The 15,053-nt window shown below is 37.9% G+C and overlaps 1 protein-coding gene across 3 annotated transcripts in view; it reads left to right on the top strand.

Moving 5' to 3' along the window:
- The first annotated feature begins 610 nt into the window (after positions 1-610).
- Positions 611-15,053, top strand: part of Blimp-1 — a 240,635-nt gene continuing 226,192 nt past the window's right edge. For 2 of the 3 annotated variants that reach the window (XM_065217980.1, XM_065217972.1), the window contains exon 1: positions 611-1,968. The gene's annotated coding sequence lies outside the window, so the exon portion shown is untranslated. Of the gene's footprint in view, positions 1,969-3,128; positions 3,150-15,053 lie in introns of those variants that run through there. The other variant, XM_065217974.1, reaches the window with a different exon arrangement.

The raw sequence follows: 15,053 nt of genomic DNA, 5'->3' as shown, positions 1-15,053 counted from the left end.
CGAAAAAAAGAACACACAGAATTCTACCTGTAGCCCTACCTCTGTTGTTTGTACGAGTGAGGTTGGATGGTGGTGAGGGAAAACGGGAGGACGATCATCGTCGTATGCAGCCAGTAAAGCATAAACTTCGATCGTCGGACGGTACCGTTATTCCTTTTCGCTGCTGAGGTGAGGATTTTGGTTCACGAGGGGGGTGGGGGGTTCAAAGGAGGAAGATATACGAAGACGCACATATACATAATGTTCTCTCGATGGATATGCTCTTTCTCTCGGTGCGAGGGTGAGTGATCGCGATGCTCCTTCTTCTACACGCCAGCTACAGGGAATTTGTACGCTGGTGTTGGTAGGTTCTAGAGCGAGCCGGAGAGGTGTACGATCTGAGCACCTGGATGGATCGCAGGTGTTGTGGATGCGCTCGAAGCTTTCAGAAGAGTTCTAGCTCGGGACGGCGGCAGGGTTACACAATCCGATCGCTGCTGGTGTTAGTGTGAGGTTCCCATCGGTGCTCGTGCTCGGTGGTGGGGGAAGTACCTTGACCGTCAAATTGTGGTTTCCAGAGAGTAAACACTGATTTTACGTATCTTCCTCGATTTAGTTGCGCCGAAGACAATACACGAGACGGACGCATCCCTGCTGTCGGTGGAAGATTTGAAAATTTGTGATACGCGATCGAAAGCTTTCGAGCAGAAATATTCTGAGAGAACGGCACTCAGGCAAGAGTGAGTTCGGGAAGATCGCGATCGCGGCACCGGAGAGCTTTTGGGGCTAACAAACTGATCTGGCAGTGTTGAGTCACACGCGCACCGTGCACCAGCCAGTGGGAGGCACAGAATATTATTGAGAGTTACATAAGCCGGATCGGGTTGTGCTGTGACTTGTTGTTGCCGCACTCGATCGTCGGTACGCGAAGAAGAACAACACCCATGTGTGCGGTTCCCGAATGTGAGAGTGATCAATTTATGCTTCTTTTTTTTGTGAATAAGGGAATATTGGGATCCTTAGTGGATTACCCGGGAGTGAATGAAAACAAAGGATCTAAGAAATGATCGTATTCAGTGAGATAACCTTGAAGAGCAGTGATATTACGACTTAAAGATCAAGCGATCGTTTGGAAGATTGTGAAGTATTTGAAGATTAACAGTGGCGCAACGGAAGCAGACTTGTTGCGACGGAGAAGGATTTAAACGAGCGCAAAACCAAGGAAGACACGAACCTGTTTAGTGCTACAGCGATCAACGATCCAGAACTTCATCCAGCGGACGGTCCCACCAAAGTTTGCCGAATCAATAAACGGAAACCAATCAAAGTGCATTGCGTAAGTGATAAACCGATTGAGTAAATCAAGTGACCAAGTGTGTATAAACACAAACAGAAGAAATCATTGAACCCAACGTTACCAACGGCTGCGAGGAAGCGCTCCTGGAAGAACACCCTGAAGAGTCAGTGATATGGTGAACGTGTGGAAAACCTCAAAGAAACAAGTCAAACAGGAATCAAGTGATCCCTCTGGATTAAATGGCATGTGAATGAGACGGCTGCTGACGTGCTGCAGTGCATTAGAGTGAGACAGAAGAATCGGGAACAAATTGCGACTTTGCGCTGTTTGCTGTTCTGATCTGCACCTGGGATAAAGCGGGAAGAGCCCGTGAGCCCAAAGAGTGGGGGAACTCGGGTGTGCATGATCTCACATTGCTGCAAGTGTATTCACAGTGAAACAGGGAGGGAAGCATCGAATCGAATTCCACAAGTGATTTGAATAAGCTAGAACGCAATTGCGGAAATTGAATCCCAATCAGACAAGTGTTGCGACGGGAATATTGTTGTTGAAACGGAGATTCTGGAACCGCCCGTCAAAAGTGGCCGCAAAAATTAGCGATCCCGCTGAACTCCGCCATCATAAACAGTCAATTAGCATGTGTCTCATAATCGAACGCCATTGAAGGATTACACCATTCCGCTTTTCAAAAGGTAAGTTCGTCGCGTTGGTGGCGCGTGCTCGCGAACTTCAAAAGACCTTCGCAAAGGGAAGTCCATATTGTACTTCCTAATGTTGCGGTGCCGCGAGCTTCGTGGTTTTTTTTCGTATAAGACGTCGTCAGGGTCAGCCCAAGAACAACACAATTAATTTGCGTTGTCATTCGAGTTGGGTACGCAAACGTGTTGATGTGATCAGAGCTCGATCCAAGTTCGTGAAGGACGCTGGCCTCGGTAATTGCGTCGTCAGAATTTTTGTTTTGTTTCGAGTTCTGAGTCAGGGACGAGTTCTGCTCACTCTTGAAGACGATGATTCCGTTTGTTTTGGTTGAATATTCCATCTCGGAACGAAGATATTTGACGGTGTAATCGCGAGATGAGCGCTACAGTGCTGCGCCAATAGTTGGAAGTCACCGGTGAGTGACTTGGAAGGCCCGGAAACTGGGTCACTTCGACTGGGGGTCGTTGAACTTGGTGCGCTCGTGGAGCTGGTGTGTTGGTGAAGGCCGAGTTTTGAAATCTATGTCGGTTCGTTTGTATTGGTGAAGCAATGCAATTTTCGTGTTTGAGTGAGCAATAGATATATTTTCTATTGGAAATTTCTAGATTCATTCAAATGTGATTGATTATTGACATCATTTCCAAAAAAAACAGATATTTTGGGGAATAAAATTTGATGCTAAAAACTTAGACGCTTAATGTAATCAGCAAACTCAAAACTGGATCAAAAATGTGAAAAATCACGTACAAAGCGAGCAAGTGTCATAACTGGGTCATGCACGAGTGAGGTGAATGAACTTGGGTTCGGGTACATAAGCTTCGGGATGCATCGATAATGCAGCACGAGCGAGTGAGCCGACCGGGAACCGAAGAGAGTGAGAGATTGCTCTTCTGCAATGGGAGAGGACAGTCGAGCGAGATCAAACTTACTAAGAGTGAGCAGAGATAGAGAGATAGCGAGGGAGAGTGAGTGACAGAATGGGAAATCTCATTCGGGGATCTCATTGGAGCGTCGGTGGATTTTTGCAGGTCTGGTAAAAGTTCCAGCTCGAAGGAAAGTTCAGTGAACTTGGGGACTCTAAGAAAAGTGTTAAGTGAATCTTGATGATACTTATTTTGGGCCGCTGTGAGTGCGCAAAATTAAAAAGTGAAGGTGTCAGAAAAAAAGCAACCAGGTGGGTGAGGAGAGAATATTTTTGGAATTAGGAAGTTGGTGCAGTGAAGCGATTTGGAGTGTTAAGCACTGTAAAGTTATATTTTAATTGACCGAATGAATCTACATTGTTTCTAATCAGAATGATCATAGCTCTTTTTTATATTTTAAAATTTGAAAAAACGTGTATAGTTTAAACGAATTTGGGCCAAAGTCGTTTTATCAAAATAACGTTTAGTATATTTTGGGAAAAGAGACAACTTTAAATTATTTTCATGTTTATTTTTCACGTGAATACCTTAAGGCAAATAGTTTGTGCAAATTTGTCCAAAAACTTCTTTTTGGTTATCTTCAGCTCGACAGTATTTTGCCCTGCAAGATTGTTTGCTAAGATTTCAGCAAGCATGTTGTGCATAACAACAGCAACAGTGAAACATTTTCCAAGAATCAGCAACCACACGTCACTTTTGCTGAGATCTCAGCCGAATTAGATTGCCAGTTGGCTATGAAAATCTCGGCAAAAAATTCAAAGATTCAGCTTACAAAATTAAGTATGTCGCAAAGCAACCGTAATCAACCTCAAATCATTAGACATTTATAGTTCTGTTATACTTAAGTCAATAGCGGAAACTTTAAATCTCCCCTTTTTCTACTGGAACGACATCTAGGTTTCAAATTAAAAAAAAAACCATCGTTCACTTTGTACGTATGGTGTGCGGTGCAAGAAAAGAGCACAAGTCTCTCACGAATGTTGCTCTCCCAATTCAATCCTATACTAGTGTTCAAGGTTACCAGTTGATATGTTGGAAAAAAGGCAAATGTTTAAATTATGAAGCTAAGAAGTAACTAATAAATTTTAGTTTATTCAACACAGAAATAAAAATTATAATTTTTTTCACTAAGTCCAAATTATTTAAAAAAAAATGGTTCACAGTTTTTGCATAAATATGCTTAATAAGTGCTTATATTTTTTCCACGATTTCAAAGATATCGATAAATTGATGAGAGTTTAAAATGTTTATTAAAATTGGCATGACACTCTCATCGTTCTGAACAATAAAATTAATCTTTGAAATATTTTTAAATCACTGAATTTGGCAACACTTTCTTGAAAGCCACCATGTTGCGCTTCAGCAAACGAGGAGTAACAGTTTCATTTTTGTATGTTTTGTGAGAGCTGAAAAATATGAGCTCTTGAAGATTTATGATAAGGCTTCCTTAGAGAGTCGCCATAAGGAATGTCACTTAACAGTATTCTGTTCTACAGGTACTACATAATTTTGGCAACACATTTGTTTGGTTTATTATTTTCTACTGAATCTAAACAATTTTATGACTTAACTTCTCGAATTAAATCATATGATATAATATTAGAACTGTTTATTCTTATGATCGATAAATGGATTGCCAAAATTGAAAGATTAAACACAAAGAAATATTATTTAGAGTGTATTCCGTCACACTGACAATACATGAACGACTGGTTTAGACACACCATGGGTCCAGTTTCCTATGCACAAAAACTTTAATTTTTCCAAAACTTAATAGAATTTGTGTCTGATTTGGACAACAAGTCTTCACTACCGTAAAACTAAGTTTTTTTAAATTGGATTTACTTTCACATTTCGTCTGCGTCTCAAATAGCAACCCACAAACAAATGTACACCTTAGCTACATATTCTCAATCAACAAATCTTGGACCAGTCTAACTTAACAGTTTGATTTCGACAACGTCAAATCAAATTTAATATGAAAATCGTCTCAGCTAGACGACATTTTGCAATCTCTGTATGGCTGTTTGAGAACGCGTAGAATCTAAAAAAGCTTTCTCTGAGATGGCTTATTCGATAAATATCGCTGATGTCTCATTCGAAAGCCCTCGTTGGCGCATAGATTACTGTGGGATTTTTTTTTCGATCTTACTTCTGGTTTCGGAGATTTAATTTTAATAGACGATGTTTTAAAAAACATTGACTCATCTAATCATCATCAAATTTTCTCAATAAAAAGCTTGCATCAATTTCTACATGGCAAACATATTTCATGTCTATCCAACACTTGGATACTGAGATACAACGATTTCTCCGTCTTGCCTTTGTTACACTATCGTATAACTAAGGTTGAGTGTATCATCACATTTCGTCTGCGATAAATAACAACCCGCACAAAAATTTACACCTTTTTTAAACATTCTCAATCGATGGTTTTCGGGCCACTCTAACTCGATGTCTGCATATAATCTAAGAAACCTTTCTTCAATATGGCTTTTCTGAGCAATATCGTTTACATTTCATCATTCGAAATACCTGGTCATTGCATAGATCGCTATTGAATTTTTTATTCGAACTGTCTTCCAGTTCCGGAGGCATAATGGGCTGAATAACTTTAATTGAAGATTTTTTGAAAATCATTGACTCCCCTAATCATCATCAATTTTTTCAATGAAAAGCTCGCATCAATTTCTACATGGCAAAAATATTTCATGGCAATGCAACGCTTGGTAACCGAGATAAAACGATTTCTCCGTTTTACCTTTGATAAACGAACGGAAAACTAAGGTTTTAAAATTGGATTTTCTATCACATTTCGTCAGCAACAAATTTTAAACCACACAAACATTTACACCTTTGTTAAACATTCTCAATCGACGGTTCTCAAACCACTCTAACAAGACATGTATTAGATGCTACTCGGAAGTATTCTAGTTCTTTATCATGGAACAATTCTTCAAGTCAGAACCCAAACGAGATGGTCCTGTGTGTTAAAGGTTATATAAACGAATGTGGAAAAGGTTATCAGGACGCGGATCATATGATTTGGTCTTGTGCTGAGCACCGAACTTAACGATTCCCTTTTATCCGAAGTAGACAACCTAATGTTCAAGTTCGGGATATTTTGGCTAGACGCGATCTGGAGTTTATGCAATTCACATATGTTGTCTTGAAGAGTATTAACCTAATATTGTAGTTTGATTATTTTTCTGCATAGTTGGTATTTTGAGTGTATTTGTGTATATTTTTGTTTGTTTATTTGTTTCTGTAATAACTGTTAAATTACAGAGCTGATACAACGTTGAATAAGATTAGATGTTTTAGAAATCGTGAAATTTTTGTATCATAAATCATAAATCAACGCAAATCATAACTTGGCTCCATAAAGTTTATTCGATTGAGCCTATACAAATATAAATGTAATGGTTGAAAACCAAAACAAAATAATGCATTTCCAGATTCCAGTTTTAATCGTCCACCGAGGTGGGTCGTTTGGTATAAAGAAAACTTTGGTTACTATTTTGATTTAAAATGGCATTCTGGAGATCTCTGCAACCATCCCCTATTGTTACCCTTAAGGGCAAAAAAAAAGTAAACAGAAATGATAATTTTGGATTAAGATTATCCTGATTGAATCTATAGATTCAATATACAAGGATTCCATTTAATTCCACTACCTTAATTGTTCATCCTTGACAGAAACGCGTATTTCGTCGACATGGAGCAGACTTCTTCAGTGTCTTGTACATAGTCAAGTATATCAAGTACAAGGCACTGCAGAAGTCTACACATTGTAGACGAAATACGTGTATCTGTCAAGGATAAGCAATTAAGGTAGTGGAATTGAACGGAAATTACTAATCGGGTTTCTGTAAGCTGCTGTAGGAAAATCATTTGATGCAGAAGGTATGGGAAAAAACTTTTGATTTTTTTCCTGTACAGAATTTTACAGAAAAGCTTGTACTGGAACAGACCTATTAGGTATAAATCAGTATCTAATTTAAAAAAAAAACAGTCCCTTTTCTATAGCATCTTATGGCAAAATTAATAAAGAGAGCTGTGGTCAGCTATCGAGATATGAGGAGCAAATAGTGTTCCGTGTGCTGTTTCGGTTTTCATGAAAATGATATTCCTCGGAAAATGAATAGTACTACCAAGCATTGAATGCTAAATTTGAACTCACAGAGTGTAGCCCAATCTCTTCAATGTGATTTGTTTACCGTAAAAGAGGGTGACATTGGCCAAACTTGAAAAACGTTTATTAATGCAAATATCTTGAACAGGGCTGGCAAATGTCATTTTCAATGAAAGATCTTACGCGATATTTACAGAGATACTTCTGTCACTATCATTGGATGAGAAAACGATGAAAGAGATTTTCTTAAAAATCTCATCGAATTTTTTGTCATGACAGAACGTGACAGTGTTGTGATCATCGTTATTATTAGCTCATTTAATGCTATTAAAGTTACTTGTACCGAGGAAATCTTAATAATATATTCACTCTACCGATTACATACGGTTGTTTGCTTGAATTCATATAAATCAGTTAGAAATGTTGATGTCAAAACCGCATAAAAATAATTCTCATGAGTACTTGATCATTGAAAAATGACAAGAAAGCCAATGATAGGTAGTTTCGTCTCGTGAAAGTGAGAGGACCTGTTTTCTCATCGTCACATGACGGCCATGATATTTACCAGCTCTGATCTTGAATATACAGAAAATGATAAGTAGACTATGTTTCTTGAACTTCTGAAACAAAATGCAGATAAGATTAACCAGTTTTAGTTAAATAGTGCTGTAAAGTAAAGTGTCATTAACAGCAAACCACGTTTTTAAAAATTCTCATAGGCAAACAAAAGTTTGGAGACACTTTCATGTTGATAGACGCGCGTTACGGATAGACTTTAGCCATACATTGTATGATCAAATATTTTAAGATATTTTAACCAAATTTAATCAAAGTTTTTACATTGCTCCATTTTTTATATATTTTAGTAAAATTAGCTCATTTGGTAAAGGGGCAGCTACAAAGCAAGACCATGCCAGAGGTGGTTGAGTTCGATTTCCGATCCGGTCTAGGATTTTTTGGGTTGGAAAATTTCTCGGCTTCCCTGGGAATAGAGTATGATTGTACTTGCCACACAATTATACTAATGCAAAAATGGCAAAAACAGGCATCGAAAGCTCTTAATTAATATCTATGGAAGTGCATCTAGAACACTAAGTTGAGAGCACGCACTAAGCTACTATGTGATAAGCAAAAAGCTTGAAATGCAAAGAAGAAGCATAAGCAGAAAAAGAAAAAGAAGGTATCAATTTCAATCCACTATTTCCATGGCAGTCGTAAATATAGCATTGATGACTATATTCACATGCTTAAAATTGTCTTCCTCGCTAAATGTGAATGTTGTATGGTGTCGAACTAATTTTTTGATGGCCCAATGTCACCCCCAGAGTAGTAGATACAATTGAAAATTATTCTTCGAAATTCAACCTCATAATATTGCAATTTTATCTGCACTAACCTCGAAACGACCACGAGTATTCGATTCAATTTCTTTAACTCTAGATTTAAGACACTATTAATGTTTGACGCAAATGATAACTTGGCTCTGTAGAGTTCATTCGATTGAGCCTGCACAAATAAATAAATTTTCAAAAAAAACAAAAATTACTGCAATTTTCCCACGAATTTCTTGAAGCCGTCGGTACCTTGAAGCGATCCATTTGCCTGAAGCTCATACTGTCCACGAATTGCACCCCCTTAGGCAAGGACAATACAGAAGGAAAACGCAATTGTTTGATCGACTACCAAACATTGACTCTTTGCGATAACTTGTAAGTCGATTAAATGCTTGGATCTATCCGGGAGCGTCAAAATACTCGGGGTTTCAGTGTTCACGATTTCAGTTAGTGTGGTCACCAGAGCCGAATTCAGGATTTTTGCTTGGATGGCGAACTCTCAGTTTTGGGCCCCATCCTCCTGGCGCTTTCACTTTTACGATGCGCGCAAACACCAGCGTTGCCAGTTATACCGGTTTATAGGTATTTGTACCGATTTTCAAACTTGATACCGATCTACAGATAAGGTTCCTCAGAATACCAATATTGATGCCGGGATAGACTGGCCGATAGTCAGAAGATACACGATCTTTTTCGAAAGTTTCTTTCAATTTTCACTTAAATTTAACTGAACGATATAGGGTAGAGCACTACTTCGTGGTAATCGCCCATTTCCGTTCTATCGATCAGAAAAGATCAATAATATTAATGGTTTCACCGTCCACAAATCAATAAGAGGTTTGTTCCGATGCGTTAGTTCATTAGCTACCACATAAATCCTATTAGAGCGCATTGTATGAATATTTACGCGCTTTGATCTCAAAACAAAAGAAGCGCTTCTAGCGAATCCTCTTTTTCTACGTTTATCCGTAGGACGAAGAAAATCTAATGGCGTTTCAGTGCGTTAGGACGGAATTGAAACTCGTAGAACAAATTTAGAATCAAGAAGCAGTGTTAGATTTTAAACAATATCTCAACAATTTGTGACTCTTTATCAAATCCATTCAAGGTGAATAAATTTAGAAGTCATCTTTGACAGAAACATTACATGTTGTGTTTAAACTCGTTCAGAAAAGAGAAGTGAAGCGCGAGTTGTGCTTAGTAGGACGGAAATTAGATCAAAAACCCTATTGTGTCATTAGTAGAGTACACTGGGTATTACTGCTGAGTTATGGAACAGTATTTTGAATGACACGTTCTGCCCAACATAATGCCTATCGGATGTAGTATCATACCCAAGTAACCATTTTGGTTTTATGGGGGTTCTGTGGACTATGTTTTAGTCTTGAATAATGTTTTAAATCCTCTATAAAACTTGCACTGTTACTTGGGATGTTTGGGCATCTTTAAGTAGCATATTTTTTACCTATTTAGGATTACTCTTTACCCCCTCGTAGCATATTTTCCTATACCGTATGAATAGCCGGACACAACTTGTATAGACTCCCCGTCCCCATTCGAATAATGCGTCATTTATGCTCGGTCAATAAATTGTACTCATATGACTTTATGAATGATTGATATTTTCTGACAAAGACATCATTAGTGATCTAACGAGGCGATTGTCATACACAATATTGTTTTTTCACAGCCAAATTGGCTACAAACTCGTTATTAACCGTCGAAGCAGATATGTTTGAACAGTTAAATGCCAATTAATGATGAGCTTTACTTTGAACCGTGTTGATGTTGCAACTTGCGTTTTCTCACACCACTGAGCTATGATTGTACTTGCCATAAAATTATACTAATGCAAAACTGGTACAGGCATCAAAAGCTCTCAATTAATAACTGTGGAAGTGCATCTAGAACAGTGAGTTGAGAGCACACAATAATCTTAAAATGCGCAGAAGAAGAAGAAGAAGTTTTCTCACACAAAAAGATTGTTCAAATTAAAACCGATTCTCACATTGAAACATTTTATTCGATTGATTAGTTTGTAATCTGTAGGCTGATAGATGATTTAGTGAGTAAATTGTCAGGAACTTCATTGCAGTGGACGGTCATAGTTGTAGTACATATGATGTATTTTGGACCGACTGTGGAAGATAAGGAATAAACAGACAAAACTTTCCGCAGACCTTTGACAAGCTACTCAATGAATCACATCATTCGAGCAGTTTAAAAGGACCCTATTTATCATTTAAATATTAACTCGAAGCAATGTTTTAGGTTTTGTATCGCTTTGGGAAAAGAGGCGTGTGTAAGTCATCGTATCGAGTCTAGTGTCCCTTCTGGACACTGGTCTATTTTGGTATTTCAGAAGTATCGCAATCTTTTGCCTGTGGATTTGAGAAAATACCGGAAAATCCCCTCACCCATTAAGTGAGCTAGGCAAAGGTAGGCGCAATCTATCCTCTACAGAACTTTCTCTACCTAATAAATTATCACACTAAGGTCTCATGTGGATATTAGTTTAGCATTTCCTCCCAATTCTGTATCTTGATTTTCTTTTCTTTGGTCTCGATAACGTTTATAAGTTTCATTAAACTTGAAACTTTATACAGGACTTTTTTAGAATTCTTTCCAAAATTTTTTCGTCTTAATTATTCCCTTACAATTTGCTCCATCATACTTTAGAAATTATATTTAGAGCGCTCTATGGTTCAAACTAATTCTCATATGAGTAATTACCGTTGAAACCAGGCCGCCATTGAAACGTGGTCTTTAAATGCTTAAATACATCCGCTTGATTGGTTGAAACTGATGAAAAAACGATATTGCCACTTTCCTTAGCTCAATTTTAATGGACCCCTTGCTCACCAGTTTTCAAAACAAATGTTATGTCTAGCAATTCTTGGTATATTTATCATGTTAAATCTTTGAAATTTCATATGGAACTCTCCGGCAAAAAAAACGTGTTATAATGAAGAGGAAGGTTAGAGCTTTCATTCGGAATGACAAAATTTATGGCGGCCATCTTGGATTTGGCAGCCTTATTGGATTTTAACAGAAAAACGTATTTTTTACACTGATTGCAACTACCGATTGTGAGGTCACCATCTGAAAGCTGAGAAAAAATGCTATCTGATACATTCAGCAGATTAGATGAGCAATGACATTAACGCTGTGCAACAACAATTTTTCTTTATTGAGGTTCACAATTTTCCACACATGACGTACCATCAACGTCATAGCGTTAATGTCATTGCTCACCTAATATGTTGAATGTATCTGATATAATTTTTTCTCAGCTTTCAGATGGTGCCTTCAGAATCAAAATCGATGGTTGCAAACATAGTGAAAATACGTTTTTCTGATAAAATCCCAAATGGTGGCCAATTCCAAGATGACAGCCAAAAAAATTTCATTTCGAATGAAAGCTCCATCCTTCCTTTTCATAATAGCGACACGTTTTCCGGAGGGTTCCACATGAAATTTCAAAGATTTGACATGATAAATATATCAAAAATAGCTAGGTATCAACGTTTTTCAAAACTGGAAGACCTCTTAGCGAGCGAGTAGTCCATTAATGTAAGCTAAGGAAAGTGGCAATCTCATTCTTGCATCAGTTTCCACCAATCAAGCGGATATATTTATCGAAAATCTTCTGCATGAGAAGTTGTATCCAGCTGTTCAACCCATAATCTCAGAGTTTCAGCATGGATTCATGAAAAAGCGCTCGACAGTCTCTAACTTGATGACTTACACGAACACTCTCATAGGTAGCATCGAAAAGCGTCAGCAAGTGGAATCCGTTTACATCGACTTCTCTAAGGCTTTTGACAAAGTCCCTCACGACCTAGCCATTATGAAGCTAAACCGCCTTGGTCTACCACCTTGGATCGTTTGTTGGTTGAAACCATACTTATCATACAGGAAGGCTTTCGTTAAGGTATGTGAATATACCATCGGGGGTTCCACAAGGGAGTCACCTAGGACCTCTCATTTTCGTTCTGTTTATTAACGACGTGTGTGATATGCTAAGTTCCTGTAAGTTGCTATATGCGGATGATCTTAAACTGTACCGTGTGATCAAATCGATCGTGGATTGTTGCTGGTGTCAGATGAATGGAATGCAAGCCAATGCTGCCAAATACAAAGTGATTACCCTTACCCGCTCTCACTCTCCGATCATTTTTGATTACTCTATGAATCAATCGCCGCTGGAAAGGGTTAATGCCATTAAGGATCTTGGGCTCATCTTGGACAGCAAACTACGGTTTAACGAGCACATATCCATGACAGTTGCAAAGCCCAACTCCATGCTAGGATTTATGCGCCGCAATACTGCACAATTCGACGGCGTGTACTTGAAAGCGCTGTACTGCTCTATGTTCCGCAGTGTTCTTGAATATGGAGTACAAGTTTGGGCTCCATATCATGCTGTTCATGTACTGCGCATCGAGAGAATCCAGAAACAGTTTATAAAGTTTGCATTACGACGTCTGCCATGGACAAATCCTGATAGCTTACCTCCGTACGAACATAGATGTGCGCTAGTCTTTCTCCAGAGGATGTTCATATTTGACATGATGAGTAATCATATTGACTGCAGTTGTTTGCACGGGAACATCAATTTCCACACTCCAGCTCGCCGTTTCCGCAACTATTACTTTCTGTCGACTCCCGGACATCGTACTGCTTACGGTTATAACAATCCGCTCGATAGATGTTGCAGACTGTTTAATGATGTGTGTGATGTTTTTGATTTTAATATAAGCAGACCAGTTTTTAAGAATAGGATTAAGTCACTTTAAACAGTCTGTATGGCTAAAATGTTAAATATGTAAAGACCATGTGTCCATGGTTGCCTGGTTTCAATGGAAATTACTCGTATAATTCTTATGCATTCTTGCTGTATTACTTATGAATTCCCCAAAGAATTCTCCTAAAAATATTTCTCCTCAGTATTCACTAAAGAGTGTCCCAAAATTTCTATGGAATATTAGACGGAATTCTTTCTATATTCCGCTCAGAATTCTCTATGAGTGGTTGCTCAGAATTCCCTAGAAACTCTTCTTTGAGTTCTTTAAATATGATAAGAGGAACAAGCTGGAAACTCCCCTTAGCATTCCTATGAAATTTACCCCAAAAGTTCGCTGGAAATTTGTTTGAACCTACCATCAAAACTTCTTCAACTACTCCTAAGAGTACCTTTGCCCCGTAACGTGGGATGATCACCTTTTCGAGGTACGTTACGGGATGTAAGATCTACCACATTAAAGCCTGGCTCGAAGCTCTTCTTGTTAACGGTTATGAACCTCGGTTTTGAGATTGGATACAAGAAAAGTTTTGAACAGGGTTCCGATACATGGTCAAATATCATTAGCATCGCTTGATTTTTCTCACTTTGAAGACCTATTTTGATTGCTGAGAAGGTGCATATTTGAAGTGATCCGAGAATTTTTCAAATGATGCCGAACATCACCATTAAATGAGGATTCATGTAAGACCCATTTTGATTGATGACAGGGCGCGTCTTTGAAGAGGTCCTAGAACGCTTCGAATATTGCGATACATCACAATTGAATAGGGCTTCTTGTAACAAAAGCAAGTATGTATGACTTAACTGTATCGAAAACAAATACCTCGTTTATCACTTAAGAGCAATGTTTTGGTCGCAGTGATTATGACCCGAGCACAGGGGAAAAAATAAGGAGTACCTTTGAAACTATCTTCAGAATTGGCATTGAATTCTTTCAAGAATGCCCATTGGATTATCTTACTTCTCTTGGAATTTTACCTACTAGTACCTTGGAGTTCTCCTTAGAATGCACTTTCAGTTCTCCTTATAAATCCTTCTGAAAAGCCTCAAATTTCTGTCCAATTTTAGTCAGAACTCTATTTGAATTCTCTTCGGAATCTATTTGGAATGATCCAGAGAATACTCTTGTAAATTTACTTGGAATTCTACTCAGGACTACTTTGGATCTCTTCTTACGTTTCACCTAGAATCTGGAGTTCCTCAGAAAAAAAATGAAAGGAAGCCTTAGATTTAACTTCCAAAAAATTCTTCTTTAAATTCCCTTGACATTATTTCTAGAAATCCTTGGATATTCTCATAAAATTTAATCATTAACGTTTGTAATCTTTGAAACATTTGCAAAGCTTTTAATTTATTTGAAATCTGGACTCCTGAAATTTATTCTATGAATATTTATTTTCGTTCCAAATTCTTGGAAATTTGGCCAAGTTTGATTTTATTAGGTCCAAGATAAAAAAAAAAACTAAGTTCAAGCTTACAGTCTGTAGAAATCATCCTACAAATACACAGTTCAAGCCTATGAATTTATGTTGATACTGAAGATAAATCCCGATTGAGCCTGTACAAATTAAGCGATTTGCTGAAGATAAATCCACTTCAGAATTATTATGTTCAAGGAGTAAGAGTAAAAGCGACTAACATCTTTCTCGTTGGATGTATTATACAAAATTTTAAAATATATTCAATATATTCTATTAATTAAAAAATTACGAGTCGAACCTGCTTAAGGCTGAAAGTCTCGTTTAAAACGAAAACTAAACTAACTAACTTCTGAAAAATTTGCTTGGTAGTAAAATTTTTGAAATTCTCCGAGCATTCCAGGTTTTTCCAGGTAAACTAACATTCACTGGAGATTCCAGGTTTTCCAGCTTTTACCAAA

Source organism: Ochlerotatus camptorhynchus, unplaced genomic scaffold (genome assembly GCF_037179485.1).
Source record: "Ochlerotatus camptorhynchus isolate MF236.1 unplaced genomic scaffold, CSIRO-AGI_Acam_v1.1 ptg000082l, whole genome shotgun sequence".
In the NCBI taxonomy this organism is placed as follows: Eukaryota; Metazoa; Arthropoda; class Insecta; order Diptera; family Culicidae; genus Ochlerotatus; species Ochlerotatus camptorhynchus.
The sequence above is the reverse complement of the archived record's forward strand: the minus strand, read 5'-3'. Positions and strand labels throughout refer to the sequence as shown.